General features: G+C 40.3%; 1 protein-coding gene and 1 pseudogene across 3 annotated transcripts in view; one reads left to right on the forward strand and one right to left on the reverse strand.

Annotated features, from left to right (window-relative positions):
- Positions 1 to 27,660, reverse strand: part of RAP1GDS1 (Rap1 GTPase-GDP dissociation stimulator 1) — a 159,470-nt gene that overhangs the window by 100,086 nt on the left and 31,724 nt on the right. The gene's annotated exons all lie outside the window — the stretch shown is intronic.
- Positions 825 to 1,854, forward strand: LOC142443541 (protein C3orf33 pseudogene; annotated as a pseudogene).

Consider the following 27,660-nt stretch of genomic DNA (forward strand, 5'->3'; position numbering starts at 1 on the left):
CTAACTAGGCCATGCAAGTAATTACAAAAAAGTTGAAGAGTTTTATGGTAAGGAAATGGTGTGGGGGCCACTGTGACCTCCTCAGGCTATACAGGTCAAACTCAAAATAGATCGAAGGCTGATTCGGATGAGGCAGAGGTTAGACATGCTTCCACCTTCCAACCTTTCTTCCTCATCTTCTGACCCTAACTGCCCCTTCACAGCACCCACCTCTCTGCTGGGTTCAGTAATCCATTGCAATGGCCACACAGAACTCTCATTCAACACATATAATGATGAGGTTTATAAGGAAGTTATCAGGTTACAAGTCAGGATGACAAAATGAGGGGGGTTGGCGTGGGGGGGGGAGAGATAGAGTGTATGTGTCTGTCTGTCTCCCCCCTCAGTGCCTCTCCTCAGCCATGGTGGCTAATAAAAGCTGACTGTATACCTAGAACTATCAAGAAGTTGAAAGGAATTGAGAAAGGTATGGTGGTCGATAGTAAATACAGAAATCCTGCTGGCAAACTAAGTGAAGGAATATACAGTACAATGGTAGAAGAACAACAATTTCATTAAAATACCCATCAAGGTCCCTGTCAAGCACTTTGGAGGAAAACTGGCATAGATCTGGAATTTATAGGATTCTACAGTATTCTTAAAAGATAGTTTTATGAGGGGAGTGGGGAGGAAAAAAAAGAGGACTTGATGCAAAGGGCTTAAGTGGAGAGCAGAGGCTTTGAAAATGATTATGGCAAAGAATGTACAGATGTGCTTTATATAATTGATGTATGGCCCCGCCCCCTGCCGCCTGGGAGCGCGGGCGGGGCGACGCGAAGTGATGCCGGGAACATGGCCGGGCGGCCGCGGGGGCCAACCCCGCCGCTGGACTGGGATCGAGAGGCGCCCAACGTGGTGGCGTGGCTGTCCCAGTGGGCCGACGACCACCTGGTTCTTGTCCGGAACATCAGCACTGGGATGGCCATAGCTGGAATCGTGTTACTCTTCAGAAGTGTTCGAGTGACATCAAAGTTCACAAATTCTTCAGATATTCCAGTGGAATTTATAAAAAAGAATGTTAAACTACGTGGACGATTACATCGAATAACTGAAAATGGTTTAGAAATTGAACATATTCCTATTACTTTACCTGTCACATCTTCTTGGAAAAAAGACCCCTGCGGTGCTTTGCTGGTTAAGCTGGCTGGGGTGGAGCTCACCGAGACTGGGAAGGCCTGGGTACAGAAGGAGCTGAAACCTTCCCAGCTTCTCTGGTTCCAGCTTCTTGGAAGGGAGAATTCAGCCCTTTTTTGTTACCTATTAGTGAATAAGGGTGGCTATTTTAACGTGAGCCTGAATGAAGAAATTCTGAGAAGAGGCCTTGGTAAAACTGTCCCTGTCCAAGGGCTAAATCATGATTCTAAAACCTACTGGAAAATTCACCGAAACTTACTGAAAGCAGAATTAACGGCCTTGAAGAAAGGAGAAGGATTATGAAAGGAAGAGCGTGAAAAAGAAAGTTATTTGGGAAAACTCAAAGGCTCCTGGAGAGAAATGTGGGGAAAAGACCGTTCTTTTGGAAAACTTGGATCAAATTTCAGTTTGAAAAAGGAAAGTTATTATGACAACCTCAGAAAGACTTATGAAACATGGAAAGAAAATATGAATAATTACTCCTTAATACAGAAGTTCAGAGAACTTATGAGTCGCATATACTTTCGTAGAAAAGAGTGAAATATTCCAAGAAGTCTGAAGATGGAAAGAGTAAAATTTGTAAATATATGGATATTTTTCATTGTGTTGAAATGGGCATTTCCCCAAATGAACAAATTAGTAGTCTAATTGTATTGAAATATTAGAAAGATCATTATTATTATGAATGACATCAGAATTAACATTAAAAAATAGTAATGTAATTTTATGTGTATTTGGAAAAATAATGTCTGTTTTATATGTGTTCTGAAGATTCAGTGCCATTGAGTCATTGTTGACCTATAGTGACCTCCTCTGGGTTTCCAAGGCTGTAACTGTTTATGGGAGGAGAAAGCCCAGCTTTTCTCCCCCAGAGCTGCTGGTGGTTTCAAATTGCCAACCTTGTGAATTGCAGGCCAACACATAACCACTGAGTCAACAGCACACACCTGGTCTGTAGATTACATACTTTGGAAAGAGTAAAATTTGCAAATATATGGACTTTTCATTAAGTTGAAATGGAAACATTTCCAAATGGACAAATTAGCAGTCTAATTGTATTGACATATTAGAAAGATTATTAAAATGATAAATTACATTTATTTTAAACAAATTGTTATTATGTATATTTCATATGTGTTTAGGAAAACAAAAGAAAGCTACCAGATTGTAAGTTAAAATATGTAATATAAGTGTTGTAAGAACTGAACTACTTACTGTGTTATTTTGGGCAACCATAATTTTTATTGAAAGAGATTTTTGTAGTTTTATCAACTTTGAGTATTTATAATAAAACACTTATCAACAAGTCAAAAAAATTGATGTATGTATATGTATGGATTGTGATAAGAGTTGTATGAGTCCCTAATAAAATGTAAAAAAGAGAGTTTTATTAGCATACACTTCACATCATACAATTGAATCATTCGATCCTATTTAAAAAGATTGGTGCAATCTTAGCCACAATCAATTTCAGAGTATTTACTTCTCATACTCATTGTTGGTAGTTGCTCCCTATTTCACCCGTCCTCCCCACCATCCCACCAGGCAATTATCAATCCATTTACTCTGCACGGATCTCGGTATCCTGGATTCCACACACAGAAAAGCCTACAAAACACAAAGAGGAAGCAAACACACAGAAAAAGATTAGACAGAACACAGATAAACCTCAATGAAAAAGAAAGTAGAAGTATTTAAAGACGAAAACAACTTTAAGATGGGTCAAACAAAGGGAGATCAAACAATAATGCATCACCCTGTAGCCTAAGCACACCTGCTGTTCACATTCCTGGACTGTGGCCAGAGGAGAGGAGATTCACTGGAGGCTTAATCTATGTGGGAACGCTGCAATGGATCTGGGGTGCCAGTGTCAGCCATAGCTTTCTGTAAACACGTTGTTCATAATTTAAGCTCTGACACTATGCCCTCCTTCAGATATGGATTTTATTATTTACAATCCTCAGCTCACACAGACTGGCATGCTTCTTCCATGTGGGCTTAGCTAACACCACACTTAGATGGCTGCTTGTTTTAAGAAAAAGCTGGAAGATGTCAGACATTATTTGTTCTCAGATGGGGGCCAGAATTAAGTTCAAGCCCTAATCCACTCATATATCTTTGGTTTTTATATGTCTCTGATTTACTTTAGAGAGGTCATTATCATTTTTTGATAGAGATTATAAATCATCCCCATGGGGCATAAGCTCATTCTATTTATAGTGTCATTAATTTAGCTGATGGCATAGAATTTAAAACATTTCTGGGACAAGAAAATTATGTAAGTATAGACTGGTTGCAGATCACAATAGATGAATTATTGACTTGTACAAAATTAAGCTCCTAAGTGGAAACTATTCATACAATAGGGGTTGGAGATGGGGGTAAAATTTACATTAACTCTCATTTACAATAAGGTAGAACCATGCCTACTAGTTTGATACATGTCATAATAAAACAAGAGCATTAAATAATAGATGTATGGTAGTCCCAGGCCGACACTGGGTACCCTCAAAGCAAGAAATCTGAACCTAAAGCACAACAACTGCCAATTCCATAACCTTGGAATAGCAATCATAGGCTTCTTCTCACCCTGGGGCTTTTTGGCTTAAGTCCAAGGGAATATATTTGTACCTTAAATGTGCTACAGGTGAGTTTGAGGTAAATCCCAGTTCACTCAGTGGGATTTCCGAATTGAGTCCTTTTGGTGTGGCCAAGAATAATTTTGAGTGCCCCAAAAGGACAGTTCAAAGCCTCAGAAGTCTAAGCACACGGGCTGGGTCACCAAGGCTTGATAGAAATTAGGTAAAAAATCTGCTGACACTGAGAAATCATTCTGGTGTTCTTTCGTGACTTGCTCCTCACTAACATAAACTCTACACCCTAAGGTTCCTATCTAGTCTTTCAAATTGCTGTTGCCAATTTAATTTCATGTAGATAATTCCCAAAAAGGGCATAGGGCTTGTAGACATGTACAAATGTTATGGTAAGCAATACAGCAATAAAATGGTAGATGAAAGCAATATGGCAATATGGATTTTTTTATAGATAAAACGTCCATGTTCATAAAGCAGCATTGTTCACAATAGCAAGAACGTGGAAACAGACCAAAAGCTTGTCAGAAAAATGGTTAAATAAACTTTGGTACATACACACAATGGAAAACTATGTATTGTTAAAAAATATTGATGGAAACGACCATGAAGCCGTGTACTGACTGCATCCCAATCGACAAATTATTCATGCATCTTGATAGCATGTTTGTTTATTTTCACACTGAAGATTTTTGTAGAGTTCATTAACTTCATCATCACTAGCATTGGTGATTGGTGCATCGATTTAAATAACACCTGTATTGATTGAATTTTCTTGACTGCAGATAGACATACTCCTATCACAGACAGCCGTGTACTTCAAAACAGATCTTGAAATGTCCTTTCTGACAATGAATGCAAAGTCACCCTGCTGGACTGTTTCAATACTAGTACAGACCACATAATTTTCTGACCATATGATTCAATGGCCAAGATCAGTCCCTGTCAGCTCACTAACGCCTCGAAGGTTGACTTTTTGGTGTTCCATTTCACTTTCTACAACTCTCCATTCGCATGAATTTATACTGCATGCATTCCCAGTTACAATTGTTAATTGATGTGTACAGCTGTTTCCTCTCACTTTGAGCGGTGCCCCGTCAGCAAATGAAGGTCCTGAAGGCTTTCCTCCCACGGGCTTTCCTTCATCTACATCATTATCGTCGATTCTACTTGGAGAAGGCAGCTCTTCCTCAGTCATATTCTGAGTACCTTCTGAGCTGAGTGGCTCATCTTCTGGCACTATCTCCAACAATGTACTGCTTCTTTTCATGAGGTTTCCTGTATCTGACAATTTCTCAACTGTGTCCATCAGGTTTTCTATGGCTACTCTTTCTTTGTAGTCTCAGCCTGAAAGTTCTCCTGAAATCTGTTCCTGTTAGGTGACCCTGCTGGCATTTGAAATACCAGTGACATAACATCCAAGCTCACAGCAACATACAAGCCACTACAGTAGGACAAACTAACAGACAAGCAGTGGTGCAAGTTTTAAAATAATTCTTTAAAATTTATAAGATTGGGTTAGATTAATGACACTATGATTACAATTACCAAATGTCTCGTGGTGGTTACTTGAATTATTTCTCAACATATTTTCACTACTGCCTCTGGAGTTGACTGAGGATATGTGTAATTTTAGATATAAGAATGGATTTTGAGCTCCCACTTAGTCATAAACCCTAATCTAAGAACAATCAGTTCTTATGATGTGGCTCTACTCAATCCTTGGCTTATGCAAAGGATCTGAAGTGTACTTGCTGATGAAGATCAAGGACTGCAGTCTTCAGTATGGATTACACCTCAATCCTCACAACTGGAACCATGGGTAAAATCACGAAAAGGAGAGAAAAAAACTGAAGCTGGCAACCACAGCTTGTGTCCACAATGTGTATGGAAGCAGCAATTAAAAGACCAAAGACACAGAGCCTTGGATAAATATGCTGCACTAGACCTCTTTAAAGTACTGAAAAGTAAGGATGTTACTTTGAGAACTAAGGTGAGCCTGACCCAAGCCATGATAATCTTTCTTTTTTAAAAATCACTTTCTTGGGGGCTTGTACAATTCTTATCACAACCCATCTATCCATCCATTGTGTCAAGCACATTTGTACAATCATTGCCCTCATCATTCTCAAAACATTTGCTGTCAACTTAAGTCCCTGGCATCAGCTTTTTTTTCCGCCTCCCTCCCCGCTGACCTACCTCATGAGTCCTTGATAATTTATAATTATTCTGCCATATCTTATACTGTCCTACGTCTCTCCTCACCCACTTTTCTGTTGCCCAACCCCCAAGGAGGTCACATGTAGATCCTTGTAATCAGTTCCGCCATTCCACCCCACCCTCCCTCCAACCACCCGGTATCGCCACTGGTTCTGAAGGGACCATCTGTCCTGGATTCCGTGTTTTCAGTTCCTATCTGTACCTGTGTACATCCTCTGGTCTAGCTAGATTTGTAAAGTAGAACTGGGATCATGATAGTGTGGGAGGAGGAAGCATTTAAGAACGGGAGGAAAGTACGTTTCATCATTGCTACACTGATCCCTGACTGGCTTGTCTCTTCCCCATGCCCCTTCCATAAGGGGATGTCCAATTGCCTATGGGCTTTGGGTCTACACTCCCCCTCATTCACAATGGTAAGACTTTTTGTTCTGATGATGTCTGATAGCTTTGACACCTCATAATCACACAGGCTGGTGTGCTTCTTCCATGTGGGCTTTACTGCTTCTGAGCTAGATGGCCACTTGTTTACCTTCAAGCCTTTAAGACCCCAGACACTTTATCTTTTGATAGCCGGACACCATCAGCTTTCTTCACCACATTTGCTTATGCACCCATTTTATCTTCAGCAATTGTGTCAAGGTGAAAATCATGGAATGTTAGTTTAATAAAACAAAGGATTCTTGCATTGGGGGAGTACTTGAGTGGAGGTCCAATGTCCATCTGCTACCTTAATACTAAACCTATATATATAAACACATGGATCTCACATCCTCATATAAATATATTTACACAGGTACATGCCTTTATTTAGACCTCTATATATACCCTTTGCCTCCTAGCTCTTCCCTCTATTTCCTTTTATTTTCCTTTTGTCCCACTAACAAGCTGAGCCTTCATTTGGGTTTCAGTAATTCCTCTCAGTTACATTACTCATGGTCACGCCTTACCAGGACTCCTACACCCTCCTCACCACCGATTTGGATCACTTGTTGTTCCCTTGTCTCTGTGTTTGTTAACACTACTTCCTTTCCTCCCACCTCCCCCTCTCCCATGTCTCCCCGGAATTGTCGGTTCTATTGTTTTCTCTTCCATATGGTTCATCCAGTCTATCTTATTTAGTCAGACCGGCAGCGATAACATGCACAAAAACAAGACATAGCAAAACCATGCAACAAAAGAAAACAAAACACCACCAACAACAAGCCAAAGACAAAACACAACAACAAAAAAGAAAAGCTTGTAGTTAGTTCAAGAACCGTTTGTTGGCCTTTAGGAGTTTTTTCTGGTTGAGTCTGGTGGGGTATCAAGCCCTGGCCCCAAAGTCTATTTTCAGTATTCCTTGAGGACTTCGTTGCTCTTGCTGTTCTGTTCCACGCCCTTAGTGTTTTGCCTCGGTGTGGTGGGATTAGATCGGGCACAATGCCCACATTGTGTCTCCAGTGTTGTCCCCTGAAGGGATGTAGTGAGGGATGTTGTGTCTCATAGTGGGGCCGGCCATATGGTCTTCTCTGTGGATTGGCTGCTGTGACCGGGAATCGCTTCATCAAGGCCTGGTGGGCCAGGATGTGCTCCACTCTCTCTTCCTCCCCCTTCATTTGCTCCCGTGTGCTCTGATCAGACATGTCCCTCTCCCAGAGCTGCCATGATATTTTCAATGGCGTCAAATGCATGTGAAAGCTGGGCAGTAAATAAGAAAGACTAGAGAAGAATTGAAGTATTTGCATTATGGTGCTGGAGAAGAATATTCAAAGTACCATGGGATGCCAAAAGGGCAAACAAATTACCTTGGAAGAAGTAATCCTTAGAGGCAAGGATGGTGAGACTCCGACTTACATATTTTTAACATGTTGCCAGGAGAACATTGTACTTGGTAAATAAATGGGGCAATGCAAAAAGAGCCAGGTGTCAATGAGATGGACACAGTGGCTGTAACAATGGGCTCATGCATAAGAACAATGGTAAGGATGGCATTAGATCGGGCAGTGTTTCGTTCTGTTGTGCACAGTGTCACAACCAACTTGATGGCACCTAACAACAACAACAACAACAACAAATGGTGGCCCAAGGCTATCAAATATTTGCTATTTTTATAATATGCATTAGTCTGGCAGGCTTGGTTCTGCCTTTGTGAATGAATGTTGTTCAAAGTTTTGCCCTATCCCTTAGGTTCATTATTTGTATAAATAATGGAAAGTCACTCAAGCTTTTAATCTGTAGAAGTCAACAATTCATGTATTGCAGTCTGAAAAGCTGGCCTATTCATGTATAAATTCCTTCTCTCAACTGTATTTCAAATTCTATGCCACTGGCTAAAGTAAGATTACTATTAATATAATTCCCTTATGCCCCATGGGGTTGATTTATAATATTCTCCATTATAAAATGATAATGATGTCTTTAAAGTGAAGCAGATATATATATAAACCATAGATATATGAATGGATTAGAGCTCACATTTAAATTATGGTATATCCCTGCTTGATGCTCACTCTCATGAAGAGCTCACTGACGTTATGGGTGCTTTATGAAAGTGTGATGAAAAAACAGATGTGCCTAAAAGTATAGCGTTTGGGGTATTAATGACTTATCTTAAAACAAGAATCTTTAAAGTGAGGAGTCAACTAAGTACTCATAGAAGAAGTACACCTGACCGTGTGACCCAAGCATTGTAAATAATAGAATCCAAATTCAGAAGAGGGAATGGTGCCAGAGCTTACATTCTGAACACCTGTTTGTAGAAGGCGATGGATGACAGTGTCTCCACATGAATTACGCCTCTGTTAAATCCCCTCGGACCATGGCCTAAGGATGTGAATAACCTTCTTTCACATAGACAGGAATGTAATGTTGATTATAGAACATATAGCTAGGTTAAAATGTAGTACCTTATCAGTTGATCTTCCTTTTAAAAGGAATCCATTTAAAGATTTGTCTCAGTTTTTAATATTTGCTACTTTGTTTTCAATTGAGTTTTTGTTTTACTTTGTCATCGATGGTCGTGTGTGTGTGTGTGTGTGTGTGTGTGTGTGTGTGTAAATGCCAGCCCCCCACACTAACTGCGGGTTCAATAGGTACAACTGTGCGGTTGAGATATATAAAGAGTATAATAAACTCATAGAGAGCATTAGAAAAAAGAGATATGGAAATAATGGAGAGTCAGACACATTTCATGGTAGCATGCTCACCTCAGTCCCACTTGGTGGTCCACGTGGAGAGAAGGGGAGGGGAAGGAGGACAAGGGGCAAGGGAACAGGGGAGCGAGGATGGGAGGGGAGAGGAGAGGGGGAACCTACGAGAGGCCAAGAGGGGAGCCCGAGAGCTCTTTATTGCTGACCCAGGCCTATATATCTTTGGGTCGTGCAAGCCCACTAATTACAGGTAAAGATATACATCACAGGAAGGGGATGCACTATAGGTTATACAGCAACGAGAGGGAGACAATCTAGGGATATACATGCAATAGGAAGAGGAAAGATTTGGGGTATACATGTGACAAGAAGGGCGGATCCTAGACTCAGGATGGCAGCCTAACTTTGGATGTCACAGAGCAGTTTTCACCTGTTCTCTAGCCCACCATAGAAACCATCATCAGTTACAGTGTAAACCACCTACAGGAACCAAACTAATGGTCGCAAGCCTTTAGGGAGAAGTAGCCCATTCTTTCACAGCAGGGAGCAGGCCTTACCTGTGGTGGGATCAGACAGTAGTCTGGCAAACTGACTGCCTTTAGGGAGGATGACTCTAAGCATCTGACCTCCCACCACATGTTGACAAAAAGCCCCTAATGTTTGGCATGCCTTTGGGGAGACAAAGCTGGGGAAAGGTCTCTATAATCTCACAATTTTGTTTCTTTCTAGTTTATGTTTTGTATGATTTTCTGGATAGGTAAATCTATGAAGAAGAGTAACTGGACTAATAATTAACTGTACTAATAATTACCTAGGAGCATGGCAAGGGAGGTTGGGAGGAAATGGTGAGCTAAAATAATTGGGTACAAGAAAGAACAACATACAAAAGAAAAACATGTTCTGAAATCGATTGTGTTGATGATTGCACAACTAATCTTAGTATAACTGAACTATTAAATTGTATATGTGAATTATGCCAATAAAACTACTTTTAAATAAATAAGTTCAGAATGTAAAAGTAAAAAAAGACATTACTACTCACCAAAAATATGTGTGATACTAATTTCGCTACAATGAAAAAATGTGTTACAAGTAATTATTTTAAGTTAGTTATTTGCATAAGTGTTAAATTTATTATTGAGGATGGCTAATTCATTGGCTATAACACAAGAGATGTTGATTATAAACAATGAAGAAATTCATTATTTCAAAACACGTGAAAGAAAATAAATAAAATCACATTTTGAGGAATGAAGGGAAGAACTACCAAACACAGTTCAAGAAAGTGAATCTACAAGATTGACAGGTGCAACAGTGATTGTTACTAAGGAAATCATGAGGACTCTTAGAGATAATATATGAGTAGGTTACTAACTCTCAAAGGTTAGTGGCAGAAATAAACTGGTAAATGCTGATCATTTATACAAAATACAGAAACCAAGCACCACAACTGTACTAAACCATTCTTAAAAGATAGGAGAGGAAAAGAAATAAAGATGCTAAGGCAATTTTTCTGTCTGATGAAGGATTAAGTTTATCCAAAGAGTTTGGCCTTTGTCTTCGGGGTCCTAGAGGTACCACCTCGAAATCCTTAGACCTTCTCTGGTAAGCAGACCTTCCTTGTGGTTCACAGAGATATCAGATCACATCTAAGATTTTGCTAACAGTCAGGGGCCGGATACCACAGAATGATCGAGATCTGAATGATGTGGTATCAGATGGAATTCTATGATGAGAAGGAGCTTGGAAGTTAAGTTCATTCATGTGGCCAGTGATTCAACAAATAACACCTGTGTAATAAAACCCGCACTAAAAATTGAAGCTCTGATAAGCTTCTCAGATGATGACAGACATTGATGCACCTGGCCTGTAGCACATACATAAAATAACTTCCTAAATTTTAAACTGGAATTTCATTCTAACTGTAGATTGAGATGGGAAGAAATGACATCTATAAATAAGCAGCTTGCTATTCATAAAAATGGAATTACCTCTCCACTTCCTTAGATCTTTAATTTCTTTCATCGGTGTTTTAGTGATTTTCATAAAGATCTTACAGATATTTTATTAGTTTTATATATTAAGTATTTCATTTTTGTGGATGAAATGACTGTTTTTAATTTCAAATTCTAATTGCTATTGTTGACATTTAGAAAAGCCAATGTACATACTAGTAACCATGAGTCAGAATTGACTCAGTGGCCATGATTTTGGTTTTGATATCCTGAAACCTTGTTATAATCACTACTTTCAAGAGTTTTTAGACAATTTGATTTCCTACATAGATATCTAATCATGTCCTCTGTGAACAGAGTTTTCTTCCTTCCTTTTCAATCTGCCTATTCCCCCCCCATCCCAACCTCTTTTCATGCCTTATTATATTTACTAGGAAAATGCTGAATAGGAGTAATGAGAGGAAACAATCTTTGTCACTTTCTCAATTTTAGGAGGGAGAATCTAGTTTCTTATCATTAATCCTAATCTGTGGCTTCAATTTCCATGGTTTCAGTTATCATCAACTATGAGTAACTATGCGCTATTCTGATTCCAAATCAAAGCCAATCTCACTCCCATAAGGTTTATATGGAAAGAATACAATATTGAAGAAAAACAAAGTTAAATAAATGGTGCTGGAACAAAATTACATCAGTATACAAAAATATGATTCCAGATACAATTTTATATCTATGTTAGGTTGGGTGCTCTAGAGAAACAGCACCACTGACACTTGTCGGTACTGCATATCGAAAGAAACATATCAAGAAATGGCTTACACAGTTGTAGGTAAGACCAATCTGGTTCAATTCAGGCTTCTGACTCACAGAAGCCAATGGACTATAACCAGGTTGACAAAGCAGAGGCAACAGGGGACACAGGCTGGTGGATGCTGAGGTCTGAAATTAGCTGAGTGAATCCACCATAGGATGGATTCCTGGGATAGCCAGGTGATACAACAGGAGATTGAGGAATTTCCTGTTGATTCCAACTCACACTGACCCTCTAGGACAGAGTAGAACTGCTGCTGCTGTAGGTTTCTGAGAAAGTAAATCTTTATAGGAGTAGAATGTCCTATCTTTCTCCTGTGGAGAGGTTGGGCTTCAAACCACTGACGTTGTGGTTAGCTGCCCAACATGTAATCCATCACACTATCAGGGCTCCCCCCTTTAATAACATTATTGTTCATTAAATTTTTAAACGGTATAGGCTTACTCAGATGATTTACTTTTCATTTTGAGTTTAGATCCATTCTCTCTTTAAAGAGACATCTATGAATATAGACACATAGATCTATTTCCCCATCCTCCTATATATATTTGCATGTACATGTCTTTGTCTAGACCTCCATGAATGCCCTTTGACTCCTAGCTCTTTCCTCCATCTCCCTTGACTTTCCTCCTGCCCTACTACCATGCTTCATCGCCACCTGGGCTAGAGTATACCTCTTCTCTAAGCAACCTTACCCTTCATCATTTCTCACCATGCCTGCCACTCCCCCTTCTCTACCATTTGGGGTCCCATGTTTTTCCCTTGTCCCTGGGTTTGTTAACACCACTTCCTTACCCCCCCTAGCCCCCCACCCCAAGTCCCCCCGGAGCTGTCAGTCCCGTTGTTTTTCCTCCAGATAGTTCATCCAGCCTGTCCTATTCAGACAGACCTGTGGAGTCACTAACATGCACGAAAACAAGACAGAGGAAAACAAAGCAACAGTATACAACCAGACAACAAAACAACAAAAACAAACCATTGACAAAGAACAGAACAAAACAGTTCACAAGAGAAAAGCTTGTAGTTAGTTCAGGGATCTATATTTATAGGTCAAGTATTAAGGTGGCAGAAGGACCTTGGGCCTCTACTCAAACACTCCCTCAATGCATGAATACCTTCTTTTATTAAATTGGAACTCTATGATGCTCACTCTCCCGACACAACGGCTGGAGCCAAAGTGGGTGAACAAGTAAATGTGGTGAAGAAAGCTGATGGTGCCCGGCTATCAAAAGAGATAGTGACTGGGGTCTTAAAGGCTTGAAGATAAACAAGCGGCCATCTAGCTCAGAAGCAACAAAGTCCACATGGAAGAACACACCAGCCTGTGTGATCGAGTGGTCCCAAAGGAATCAGTTACCAGGCATCAAAGAACAAAAAATCATATCATTGACTGCACACCTCCATGATAGGATCGCTGAAGACAAATGGGTGCATAAGCAAATGTGGTGAAGAAAGCTGATGGTGCCCGGCTATCAAAAGAGATAGTGTCTGGGGTCTTAAAGGCTTGAAGGTGAACAAGCGGCCATCAAGCTCAGAAGCAAAAAAGCCCACATGGAAGAAGCACACCGGCCAGTGCGATCACGAGGTGCCAAGGGACCAGGTATAAGGCATCATGCAAAAAAAAAAAAAAAACAACAACGATATAAGTGTGTGTATGTATGTGTATATATGTGTATATGTATATGTATATATATACCATATTAAATGAAGGGGGAAGTGCAGAGTGGAGACCCAAGGCCCAAGTGTCGGCCAATGGAGATCCCCTCATAGAGGCGTTTAGGAGAGGAGATGGGTTAATTAGGGTGCGAGGTAGTACCGATGAAGAACACAGCTTTCCCCCAGATCCTGGATGCTTCCTCCCCCCAACTACCATGATCCGAATTCTACCTTGCAGGCCTGGATAGGACAGAGGCTGTACACTGGTACATATGAGGGCTGGAGGTACAGGGAATCCAGGGTGGATGATACCTTCAGGACCAAGGGTGTGAGGCACGATGCTGGGAGAGTGGAGGGTGAGTGGGTTGGAAAGGGGGAACTGATTACAAGGATCCACATGTGACCTCTTCCCTGGGAGAGGGACAGCAGAGAAGGGGGGAAGGGAGACTCCGGATAGGGCAAGATATGACAAAATAACGAGGTATAAATTACCAAGGGCACATGAGGGAGGGGGGAAAGGGGAGGGAGGGGAAAAAAAAAGAGGACCTGAAGCAAGGGGCTTAAGTGGAGAGCAAATGTCTTGAGAATGATTGGGGCAGGGAATGTATGGATGTGCTTTATACAATTGATGTATGTATATGTATGGATGGTGATAAGAGTTGTATGAGTCCCTAATAAAATGTAAAAGAAGAAAAGAGGAGAAAAAAATGATTAGGGCAAAGACTGTACAGATGTGCTTTATACAATTGATGTATGTATATGTATGAACTGTGATAAGAATTGTATGAGCCCCTAATAAATTGTTAAAATTAAAAAAAAGAGAGACATCTATGTCACTGGCGTTACCAAATTGTGGGCATAGAACCATCCACGATATTCCTTTATTACCCTTCATATTTCTGTGCCTGTCTTTTCACTTCTAATGTAATTAATTTATATAATGTATTTTTTGCAGTTATTCTGGCTCAAGGTTTACTCATTTTATGGATCTTTTCAAGGAACCACTTTTGGTTACCCTGGTTTTTGCTATTAATTTCTTTTTAAAATTTTATTCATTTCTCCTCTATTTTTTAATGTTTTTTACTGACTTGGAATTTACTCTTCTGTATCTGGTTTCGTATGATAAAAATTTTAATTCCTGATTTCTGATCTTTATTCTTTACTAATATACACATTTAGTGACATACATTTCCCCGACGGTTGTTACATCATGTGAGTTTTGGTAAGTTGTATTTTCATTTAGTTCAAAATACCTTTTACTTTCTCTGGAGATTTTTCTTTGCCCCACATTAAGAAGTGTATTGTTTAAGATTCTAAACACTTGATTCTTCAGATGACAGTGAAAAACCAAAATTCATTTGCATCCTACGTGGATTAAGTGCCCAGTGAATACCCAATTCACATAGGCTGAGAATGTTAACAGCTCTAATATCAGACCAAAAAAGCACTATAAAGTGGATTTTAGCAGCTGTATTTAAGCTGGAATGTAATAACCGTGTAATTTGTTCTCCCTCTGGACCAAATGTGAATTTATTCTAAATTCTTAGTATTCTCTGCTTTCTTAGATTTAAGTCGGTACCTGTTTTAGATGGTCATTATTGCTGGGTCCTTTGTCGTTGTTTGCCATTGTTTCGTATGTTTATCTGTATAGGGACACTGGGATAGGAGCATAAATCTTCATTTGGGAGTACATATTATGAAGACAGTAACTGTATGACTGGTTGCTGTGGGCATGGAAGGGGAGGGTGGGCAAGATGGGGAGTCAACATCAGTGGGTACAAGAAAGAAAAAAAGGTTCCACAGTTGGCTGTAGTGATGACTGAGCAACCTTTCCTGAAATGAATGGACTACTGAATTGTATGGTATGTTAGAGAGCTAACAAAAAACATGTGCATCCTTCAAACTTGACATATTTAGAGATTTCCCACCTATCATTGTTATTGATTAATAGTCAATTGCACTGTAGTGTGAAAGCATTCTTTTATTATTTCTATTCTTGCACAACTGTAAAGGTTTGTTTTATGGTCCAGAATATGGTCTATTTTGGAGAATTTAAAAAATCATTTTATTAGAGGCTCTTACAGCTCTTATAACAATTCATACATCAATTGTATCAAGCACTTTTGTCTACATGTTGGAATCATCATTTCCAAAACATTTTCTTTCTACTTGAACCCTTGGTATCAGCTCCTCTTTTTTCCCCTCTCCCCAACCCTCATGAATCCTTGTCAGCTGTCTCTCTTCACCCACATTTCTGTTGTTTATCCCCTCGGTGGTGGGGTAGAGTTGTATGCTGATCATTGCGATTGGCTCCCCCTTTTTTCCCCACGTTCCCCCGACCCTCATGCTTTTGCTACTCTCATTAATGGTCCTGAAGGGTTTGTCTATCCTGGATTCTGTGTGTACTGAGCTCTTATCTGTACCAGTGTGCAAGCTCTAGTCTAGACAGATTTTTAAAATAGAAATGGGATCATGATAGTGGGGGGAGGAAGTACTCAAGAAGTAATGTCGTTTCATCGGTGCTATACTGCTTGCCTGGCTGACTAGTCCCTTGCCTGTGTCCCTTCTGTAAAGGCGGGTCCAATTATTTACAGATAGGCTTTGGGTCTCCATTCTGACCCCCCTTGTTTGCATCAAAATGGGTTTGTTTTGGGTATTCTGATGTCTGTTCTCATGGATACCTCATGATCACATGGGTTGGTGTGCTTCTTCCTTGCTAGATGGCTGCTTGTTTAACTTCGAGCATTTAAGACCCCAGACACTATATCTTGTAATAGCTGGGCACTATCATCTTTCTTCACATTATCTTATGCATCCATTTTGTCTTCAGCAGGTGTGTAGGAAAGGTGGGCATCACAGAATGCTGGCTTATTAGAACAAAATGTTCTGTGTTGAAGGAGTCCTTGAGTAGAGGTCGAATGTCCGTCTGCCAACTTAATACTTAACCTATAAATATGTGTACATAGACCTATATCCCTACCATATTTTAATATATTTACATATATACATTCCTATGTTTACACCTCTATAAATGTCTTTTGTCTCCTAGTTCTTTCCTCTATTTCATTTTACTTTCCTTCTACCCCATTATCATGTTTGACCTTCATTCAGCTCTCTGTACTTCATCTCAGCTACATTGCAGTTGATGGAACCCCACTAGGCATTCTATGCCCTCCTGGCCATCGATTTTAGATCTCTTGATGTTCCCTTAACCTTTGGTTTGTTGACTCCCTGCTCCTTTCCCCCCACCTCCTCCACTCCCCTGTGGAGAATGTTTCATATGAGTTTGGGAAAAAATGTGTTATTTTGCTAATGTTGGATGAGGTAGTCAATCATATCCAGTTTATTAGTGTTCAATTAAATTATATGCTTAATGATATTTTTACCTGCTGGATCTTTCCATTACTGACATTTGGGGGTTAAACTCTCCAACTATAATAATGGATTTGTCTACTTTCCCTTTCAATCCTATTCATTTTTGTCTCACATATTTTGATACTCTATTGTTAGATAAAATTAAAATTGTTAGGGCGTCTTGGAAAGCTTATCCCTTTGTCACTATGTAATGCCCCTTCTTATGCCTCATGTTTCTGCTTTGATGTCTGCTTGCCAGAAATTAATATGGTTACTCCATGGTATTTTTGCTTACTAAAAACAGAGTATATCTTTCCCCATACCTTTACTTTTAATCTATTTGTATCTTTATATTTAAAGTTTATTTCTTACAGGCAATAGAGTTGGGCCAGGCATCACCTAGTTCTAAGAAGCAAGGGAGAAACACACACCAATGTCTCAGAGAAGAAATCAGTCTATAGAGCTACCAGCCTTCATGAGCCACAGCCTCATCTAACCGGAGACCAGAAGAACCAGATGGTGCCCGGCTACCACTATCAATTGTTCTGGCTAGAACCACAAAAGATGGATCTTGATAACAATATTCAAATTATTAAAAAGTTTAGACTTAAGACTTTCTGAGTCAGTTGAGACTACCACTTTGAGGTATTTCTCAAACCTGGACGGGAAACTATCTGCTGATACCCTTTTAGCAAAAGAGCAGACGGGCACACAAAGAATGTCATCCCTGTGTAAAGTGCTCAACTAAAGGCTTATCTACATGAGACCAAAAGGTCGACAAATACCTTAAGCCAAAATGAAAAGATAGGTGACAGGGAAATCAGAGGGCTAAAATTGGAAGAATCAGACACAATGGAAAGAATCAACACATTGTGAAAATGTAACTGATGTCACTCAACAATCTGTGTAGAAATTGCGAACTGAGAACCTAATTTGCTGTGTTCGCTTTAACTTGAGACACAATAAAACATTATTTTTCTTAAAAGGAGTAGAAATATTCTGGAAAAATAAAGATCAGTAGTTCATGTACAAGCTGAAGTCAGCAATTTGCTTCAGGCTAATCAGGTTTTAAGTTGTATTTATTCAAAAGAAAACATATGCAAAAATGTTCTTCAATTCTGCAGAACTCATTGTAGAAAATTAACTTGTCTTTTTTTTATATTATCCCTCCCACATACACACATCAAAAAGAAAAGATTACTTTATACTAAGCTATTATGAGCCAAATGAAAACATTGCTTGCTCCTTTAGTACAAAGAGGAGAAAAGATACATAACACTAACTATGGGAAAAGAAAATTGCTAGCATCAAAAATGAATTCAACTTACAAAACACCTTGAATATTAATCATTAATTAAATATCAAAAAGTATTTTATAATCTTAGGGCTGTTAGAAAATGACATAGATCCCTTCCTTTAAGTTACAGGTCCTTCATAAGTGCTGAATAAGTGGTTGCTATGGATGACACAGGAAGGATTACTACTGAAGACTGGGTTAGTAGGGAGTGTACATAAGATTAAACGATACTCTGATTAAAAACACTGAGAAGAGATAGTGAGTTAAACTATTCGAGAAGTATCGTAGTAAAACACTCTAATATTCTACCTCCCACCTTAATAACCCCTTAACTCTTACCTTAAATAATAGTATTATTTAAACTTCCAATCTTCCACTCTCTATCAGTTTGACTTCTCCATACTCTTTACTTCTCCTCATTCTAATTAGATCACACCCCAATCCACTGGTTTTAAGAACACAGAAAGAAGGGGGAAAAAGGTCTAGAAAAAGAGTTTACTGGGGTCTTGTTTTCTGTTAATGCTGCCAGTCCAGTTTGGACTTCTCCAGTGATACCACCGGTCCTTGGTTAAATGCTACCTCTTGAAATGGTTGCATGTCGACTACACTACTCTTTGGTGCAGTGACTCTGTGTACTTCTTCCATCTTCTTTGGATGCTTCCTGCATCACTCAGTATTTTCCCCTTAGAATCCTTTCAATATTGCAACTCACTGCCATAAAGAGCCAGGAGACAGCATCTTCTGAATCACACAATTTCTATGCTGTGAACTTCCTGGATCAGACGGGGGGAGCTCTGCCATCTGAAGGATAATGTAAGACCAATAGCAGCAGCAGCCGAACCAAAAGCCAGATCATGGGACAGAGCAAGTAAAATTTAGTGCTTTTGAGCGGGAGGCTGACTTGTGATTCGGGTTGCTTAATTTGGGGAGCTGGGTTTACTGACTCATGAGCTGGATCTGAGAACTTTCTAACTGAGGCTTACAGGAGAGTGGCATGTCCTTTGAGCATTTATTATCAACCTTGAAAGAACTTTGTAACATGTACTGACTGAACCTTTCTACCTGAAATGTAACCTGTTAGCTTCCTTAATAAACCCTTTAATCATAAATACTGTGAGTTTTGTTTGGCTATTGCAATGAATTATAGAACTAGGTTAAAAGTAGAGAATGCTGAAACAGGGAACCAATAGAGAGGTCTGATGCAGAACCAATAAAGAAGTCTGAAGGGCCGGCCCCAATCCCAACTACTTGGAAAGGCCCCCCTCTCCCCAGAAGAATTTAATTCAAAGGACAGCACTCAAGCTACAGCTCAGGGAGAGGGGCATGTCTGATCAGAGCACATAGGAGCAAATGAAGGGGGAGGAAGAGAGAGTGGAGCACATCCTGGCCCACTAGGCCTTGAGGATAATATCCCTGCTCAGAGCAGTCAATGCACAGAGAGGACCATATGGCCAGCCCCACTATAAGACACAACATCCTTCACTCACCCCACCACACCGAGGCAAAACACTAAGGACATGCAACAGAACAGCAAGGGGAGTAGAGCAAAAAAGTCCTGAGGGAATACCAAAACTAAGACATTGGGGTGAGGGCATGGAACCCCATCAGATTTGACAAGAAAACACTCCTAAAGGTCAACAAACAGACCTTAAACTATTTACAGGCTTTTCTCTTTTTTTTTTTGTCTTTTGTTGTTTTGTTTTGCTGTGTCTTGTTTTTTGTGCATATTGCTATCTCTGAAGTTCTATCTAGATAAGCTAGGTGGGATAAACAATCTAGAGGAGAAAACAATAGGACTGACTGTTCCTGGGGGGAATATGGGAGATGGGGATGTAGGGGAAAGGAAGTGGTGTTGACAAGCCCAGGGACAAGGGAACAACAAGTGATCCAAAATTGATGGCGATGAGGGTATAGGAAGCCTGGTAGGGCTTGATCAGAGCAATGTAACAGAGGGGAATTACTGAAACCCAAATGAAGGTTGAGCATGATAGAGGTCTAAATACAGGCATGTAAATATATTTATATATGACAGTGGGGAAATAGATCTATGTTTACAGGCTTAGTATTAAGGTAGCAGGTGGACACTGGGCCATTACTCAAGTACTCCCTCAATGCAAGAACACTTTGTTCTATTAACCTGGCATTCCATGATGCTCACCTTCCCAACATGATTGCTGAAGACAAAGCGGGCAAATAAGCAAATGTGGTGAAGAAAGCTGATGGCATCGGCTATCAAAAGATATAACACCTGGGGTTTTAAAAGCTTGAAGATAAACAAGCGGCCAACTAGCTGAGAAATAACAAAGCCTACATGGAAGAAGCACATCAGCCCATGTGACCACGAGGTGTTGATAAGATCAGGTATCAGGCATCAAAAAACAAAAAATCATATCATTGTGAATGAGGGGGAGTGCAGAGTGGAGACCCAAAGTCCATCTCTAGGCAACTGGACATCCCCTTACAGAAGGATCACGGAAGGAGATGAGCCAGTCAGCATGCAATATAATAACAATAAAACATACAACGTTCCTCTAGTTCTTTAATGTTTTCCCACCACCCCTCCTGCACTATCATGATCCCAATTCTACCTTACAAATCCTGGAAGACCAATGGATGTACACTGGTTCAGTTAAGAGCTGGAAACACAGGGAATCCAGGAGAGATAAACCCCCTAGATCCAATAATGTGAGTAGCAATACCATGAGGGGAAGGGAAAGGTGGGGTGGAAAGGGGGAACAGATCACAAGGATCTATATTTAACCCCCTCCCTGGGGGAACAGACAACAGAAAAGTAGGTGAAGGGAGACATCGGGCAGTGCAAGACATGACAAAATAATTATTTATAAATTATCAAGGGTTTGTGAGGGAGGGGGCAACAGGGAGGGAGGGGAAAATGAGGAGCTGATACCAAGGGCTCAAAAAGAAAGCAAATGTTTTGAGAATGATGATGGCAACAAATGTACAAATGTGCTTGACACAATGGATGGATGGATGGATGGATGGTGTTAAGAGTTGTATGAGCCCCAATAAAATGATCTTAAAAAGGAAAAGAGAATGCTGTATAAGACAGATCAGTAAAAGTAGAGAATGTCGAGGGAGAAAGAACACTTTCAGAGTGCTTGCATGTCATTCTTCTGAGTTCCTTTTCCAGTAGTTCTGACGCCTTTTCTTCCACAGGGTGCCTTTGGCTCTGTGCTTTGTTCACTTATTTTTGTCATTCTTCACTCCGTCTTTGTGTGAACAGAAATTCACTATTGTATCTGACAATGCATTATTATTTTTATTTCTCTTTGTTGATCAGGTCATAATGGAGTCAGGTAGTGGCCTTGCCTACTAGTTGTAGGGGTTGAAGGTGCGGGAGTGGTTGACACAGTAGCAGGCGAGTTAATGCCAAATCAGATGGAGTGAGAAAGGAATAATAACAAACAAAATCAAAATTACAAAGATCCACACTAACAGTAAGACGAGAGCACGTGTACACACATTGAAACCAATAGCTACTTTCTCTTTCTCAGTCAGCTGGAATTGCATGTCTGGGGCCACCATTGTAGAAGCGTAGCCTCAGGTGCACAAGGGTGAAAGTTGATGACCTTTTTCGTGAAAAGATGGTTGAGGGAAATTAGGGAAGACTCCGCCCCTGGTATCACGTATCTGTCCATTGTGGTTTATCCAAATAGCAAAAGAATAGGAAAAAACGAAAACAGATAAACACCCAAATCCCAAACTGGAACTGGGCACTTGCTATCTTTTCTCAAAGCCCCCTTCCTGAGGCTGACCTTTCTAGTCACCAGTGGTTGTAGGCAGCAGGGATAGTGCCACCCCTCTGTGTCTATGCGATCAAGAAAGAGCCAGAAAGGTAGGAGAGCGAGGGAAAACTGCAAGGAGAAGTGGGGAGGGAGAATCAAAAGTCAGTGATGCAGCCCCAAGCTAAAGCTGGGAATCTGTGGTAGTTACATAATCTGGTGTCAACTTGCGAAGGGGTCAAGTCTAGCTTGTCAATCAGGTTGCAGTTTGATTACCTCATTTGGAGATGCCACAGAGAAATAGCTCATTGGAGTCCAGATACAAAAAGACTCTGCTTCGTCTTCCTGCTGACAAGACACATGGAGCTATGCTGATAGAGCCAGAGCCCTGGAGCTGTGGGAGCCATGTGGAGACCCTTGCAAGGGCTGAGATGCTTCCACTGCCACTGGATCCACAAGACTTTCCACCCACTGACCTATGATCTTCCTGTATTTGGTGTCATTTCATGTGCTGCATGAATCTGAAGATAAATTTATAGATTGCTATCGGACATGTAGGCTAATATCAGACTTATGGACTGGATCTGGACTGGGCTGGGATGTTTTCTCAATATACAATTGCTCTTGTATATAAACCTCTTTCTTTTATATATGAGTGCCTATGAATCTGTTTCTCCAGTCAACCCAGACTAACACAGAATCAGAGGCTGAAATGCACAGGAGGGGGGAGATGGAACAGAGTGCTAGAATGCAGCCTCCACATGCATGCCACCCAACACATGTGTGCCTATATCTCCTCGGGGCTATAGGGCGTGCAGGGAACCTGGTATGACTCAGCCTCCCCTGTGGTTGCTCTCCACATTGTGAGGCAGTCCCATCAGATCCCCCTCACTTTCAGAGCACATATGCTGCCCCAGGGATGTGGAGTGTATTCCTACATTCACCCAACAGGTGTAGGGACCAAAAGGATGGCCCACATCTCTCATGTTCAGTGCTCCAGAAACTGTGTTCTCTGAGTAGCTGCCGGCTCATGGTTGGTAAACCACCAGCTTGGTGCGCCTCTTGCTCCTTCCTTGTTGGTTTCACTCTCAAATGTTCTCTGCCAGTGTTTAGCTCACGCATTTTCCATCACTCAAAGATTCAGGTCTTCATACTTGCCTACCATCCCTGTGTTTGTTATGACTTTGCTGAAGAGGACGGTGTAGCATCTCACACAAGAAGCCGGTCTGGCACACTCCAGTGTCATTGCTCTTTTACTCATGGCAGCCTTCTGTGCATAAGAGCAGGACTGTGCTCCGCAGGATTTTCTCTTTTGTTAAATAAATAATTTTATTGGGGGGCTCTTACAGCTCTTATAACAATCCATACATCAATTGTATCAAGCACATCTGTACATACTATGTTGCTATCATCATTTTCTAAAAAATTTCTTTCTACTTGAACCCTTGGTACCAGTTCCTCTGTTTTCCTTCCCTTCCCCATGCCACCACCCTCATGAACCCTTAATAACTTAAAAATTATTATTATTGTATATACTTGAGTATAAACTGACCCGAATATCAGCCGAGGCACCTAATTTTACCATAAAAACTGCATTAAAAATGTGCTGAAAAACTCAGCTTATACACGAGTATTTACAGTATTTTCTTACACCTACTACTGTCTCCCTTCACCCACGTTTCTCTTGTTCGACCTTGGGTGGAGATGGGTTATATGTCAATCACTGTGATCGGCCCCCCCTTTCTCCCTACCCTCCCTACCCTTATGGTATCATTACTCCCATTACTGTTCCTAAGGGGGCTATCTGACCTGGATTCCCTGTGTCGAGAGTTCTTATTTATTCCCATATACATGATCCGGTCTAGCTGGATTTGTAAGGCAGAACTGGGGTCATGCTAGTGGGGTGAAATGAGGAGCAATAAAGAACTAGAGGAATGTTGTGTGTTTCCTCAGTGCTATACTGCACTCTGGCTGCCTCATCCCTGCCTTGTGACCCTTCTGTGAGGGGATGTCCAACTGTCTACAGATGGGCTTTGGGTATCTATTCTGACCCCCCTCATTTGCATTGAAATAGTTGTTTGTTTTGGGTCTTCTGATGCTTGGTACCTGATCCTGTGGACACCTTAGGATCAGATGGTTGGTATGCTTCTTCCATGTGAATTTTGTTGCTTCCCTGATAACTTCAAGCCTTTAAGACCCCAGATGTTGTATCTTGTAATAGCTGGGCACCATCAGCTTTCTTCGCCTTAGCTTATTTACCCATTTTGTCTTCAGCAATTGTGTCAGAAAGGTGAGCATCACAGAATGCCATGTTATTAGAACAAAGTGTTCTTGCGTTGAGGGAGGACTTGAGTAGAGGTCCAACGTCCATCTGCTACCTGAATACTTAACCTATAAATATATGTACATAGACATATATACATATCATTATATACTAATATATTTATATATGTGCATGCCTATACTTGTACACCTATAAATATAGGCATGTATAGATGTAAATATATTAATATGGTATCCCCTCTCTGACCCGCAGCACTAGGGGAGACAGCACTGGAGACGTACCCAGTCTGATGCCCCACATACACTGAAGAGTGTAGCAGCGCAGCAAGGGGAGCAAAGCAATGAAGTTCCCGAGGAACCCCAAAAATAGACTTCTGACTTGGGGGGCAGGGCTTGGTACCTCATCAGACCTGATTGGAAAACATTCATAAGGGTCAGCAGACAGACTTGGAACTACTTATAGGCATTTTAAAATAAATGTTATCTATATAAGATAGGCAAGATTGTTTATAATCCCAAGGAGAAAACAACAGGACTGACACATGGGAGAGAAGGAGGTGGAGGAAAGACGGGGGTAGCCAAAAATCCAGGGACAAGGAAATAGCAAGAGATCTAAAATTGATGACGAGGAGGACATTGAACGCCTGGTGGGATTTGACCAAGTATAATGTAGCCGAGAGGAATTACTGAGAGCTGCATGATGGTGAACATGATAGTGGGGCAGGAGGAAAGGAAAAGAAAATAGAAGAAAGAACTAGGAGGCAAAAGACATTTATAGAGGTATAAATATAGGCAGGTATATATGTAAATATATTAATATATAACAACAGGGATATAGGTCTATGTACATATATTGATATGTTAAATATCACGGCAGCAGACGGACATCGGATCTCTATCAAGGCCTCCCTCAACGCAACAACACTTTGTTCTAATAACCTGGCATTCTGTGATGCTCACCTGCTCAACAGGATGGCTGAAATCAAAATGGATGCGTAAGCATATCCAGCGTCACTTCTCTCGCCAAGGCTGTATTTTCAACTGCTGATGCTTCCTTTTATTCCCACTTTCACATTCCAATCTCTTGTATTATTAATTGCATGTCTTCAGAAACTTCAGACTGAAGAATTTGGTAAAATTTTTCTAAGCCCTAGCTTTAGTGGTTGATGTATAAATCTGAATAACAGTTCTATGTAACTGGTTTTCCTTGTAGGTATACAGATATTACCCTACCACAGACACTTCTGCCTTTCAAGATATATTGAAATTTTTTAATACAATTTAATATGACATCATTCCTCTTGAATTTGTCATTCCCAGAATAATGAACCATGAGTTGCTGATTAAAAATGGCCTATCCTAGTCATTTCAGCTCACAAATGCCTGGGATAGCAATCTTTTGCATACAGTCTATTTCAGTTTTGGATCACTTCCAATATTCCTAGATTCATATCTTATACATTCCATGTTCCAAGTATGGAATGTTTGTAGCTGTTTCTTCCCACTTTGAGTCATGTCCCATCAGCAAATGGGGGTCCTCCATCCAAGACATTAAGGTAGACTCTACTCTGAGTCCTATTTTGAGAGTCTTAACTGAGGGATTCATCCTCTGGTACTATTCAGCGACAATGTTCCACTGCTGTTCATAAGATTTTCGGGGCCCAATCTCAGAAGTGGACAGCCTGTTTCTTCTCAATCTCGTCTTAGCTTGGAAGCTCTACTAAAACCTGGTCACCGGGGATGACCCTGCTAATATTTGAAATACTGGTAATATATCTTCCAGCATCACAGCAACATGCAAACCACCACAGTTTAAAAGATAGGTTTTAAAAGACAGACTTACAATATTGATTGTCTAGAAAAGAAGGTTAGGTCTTTATACCATATATCAATTAAGGAATTAAACAAAATACAAATACACTACAAAAACAAGAATACATGTGTTTTACAAAGTGCTTACATTAGGAAACGTATTGATCCACTACATTTTTGTTTCCCCAAGTGTCTTATTATAAAGTCCAAAGCCAACTAATCGGTGAAACTTTCATTTTGTTTTATAATCTAAATGGGTACTCAAGATCTCTGAATTGTGGAAAGTAAGACTGAAGGCATTAGATCAAGTGAAAAAGCTGTCTAGGAGCAAGTAGATGAGGGATTTAAAATTTGAAGGAATTTTTCTGTATCTTTTAATCACATTTTCAATGAACAAACTACCCAGATTATCAAGTACTAGAGAAAGTAAAATTGTGTATGCCATTGCCTGTACCCTTATTTTAATATCTGTCTATACAGGGACTCAATGAAACTCACTGCCACGGAGTTAATTTGAACTCACAGTGACCCTATAGGGAAGGGTAGAACTGTCCCTGGGTTTCCCAGACTTTAACTGTTTATAGGAGTTGAAAGCCCTGTCTTTCTCCTGAGGAGCAATTGGTGGTTCTGAACTGCTGACCTTGCAGTTATCAGCCCAATTCATAACCACTGTACTACCCGGGTTCCTAAATATAGTGAAGACACTGAAAAGTGTTATTTTAATGAATTTACTTATAACTTTGGAGGCTCTGGTTAATTTATTCAGTGGTTAAATGCAAGGCTCATTTGAATGCATTCAAAGACATCTTAGAATAATGATCTACTTTGAAAATATTTATCACTGACAGCCCTATTGAGCACAGTTGCACTATGATACACAAGGAGTCACCATGAATTGGAATCGACTTGAGGGCAATTAGTTATTACTTTAATGTATTTTCCTATAAATAACAAAATATAACTTTCTCTTGATAATATATAATTCTTAAATCATTAAAATTCACTGCCATTGAGTCGATATGAATTTATAGCAACCCTGGAGGACAGGGTACAACAATCACTGTGGGTTTCTGAGACTGTAACTCTACATAGGAGTAGAAAGTCTTCTCTTGCTCCCTCAGAGTGGCTGGTGGTTTTGAACTACTGAACTTACAATTAACAGCCCAACATGTAATTACTACACCACCAAGGCTCGACTCCTTTTTCAAAAATATTATTTTATTGGGGGCTCTTACAGCTCTTATCAAAATCCATATATCCATCCATGGTGTCAAGCACATTTGTACATGTTGCCATCATCATTTTCAAAACATTTTCCTTCTACTTGAGCCCTTGTTATCAGCTCATTCCCTGCCCCCAACCCTTCCTCCCTCATGAACCCTGGATAAGTTATAAATTATTATGATTTTGTCATATTTTACATAGACTCTGCCTCCCTTCACCCACTTTTCTGTTGTCCGTCCCCCTGGGAGGGGATTATATATAGATCATTGTGATTGGTTCCTCCTTTCTCCCCCCACCTTCCCTTTACCTTCCTGGTATCACTACTATAATTTTTAGTCCTGGAGGGTTCATCTGTCCTGGATTCCCTGTGTTGTGAGCTCTTCTCTGCGCCAGTGTCCACGCCCTGGTCTAGC

The sequence above is a fragment of the Tenrec ecaudatus genome, chromosome 3, assembly GCF_050624435.1.
Source record: "Tenrec ecaudatus isolate mTenEca1 chromosome 3, mTenEca1.hap1, whole genome shotgun sequence".
In the NCBI taxonomy this organism is placed as follows: domain Eukaryota; kingdom Metazoa; phylum Chordata; class Mammalia; order Afrosoricida; family Tenrecidae; genus Tenrec; species Tenrec ecaudatus.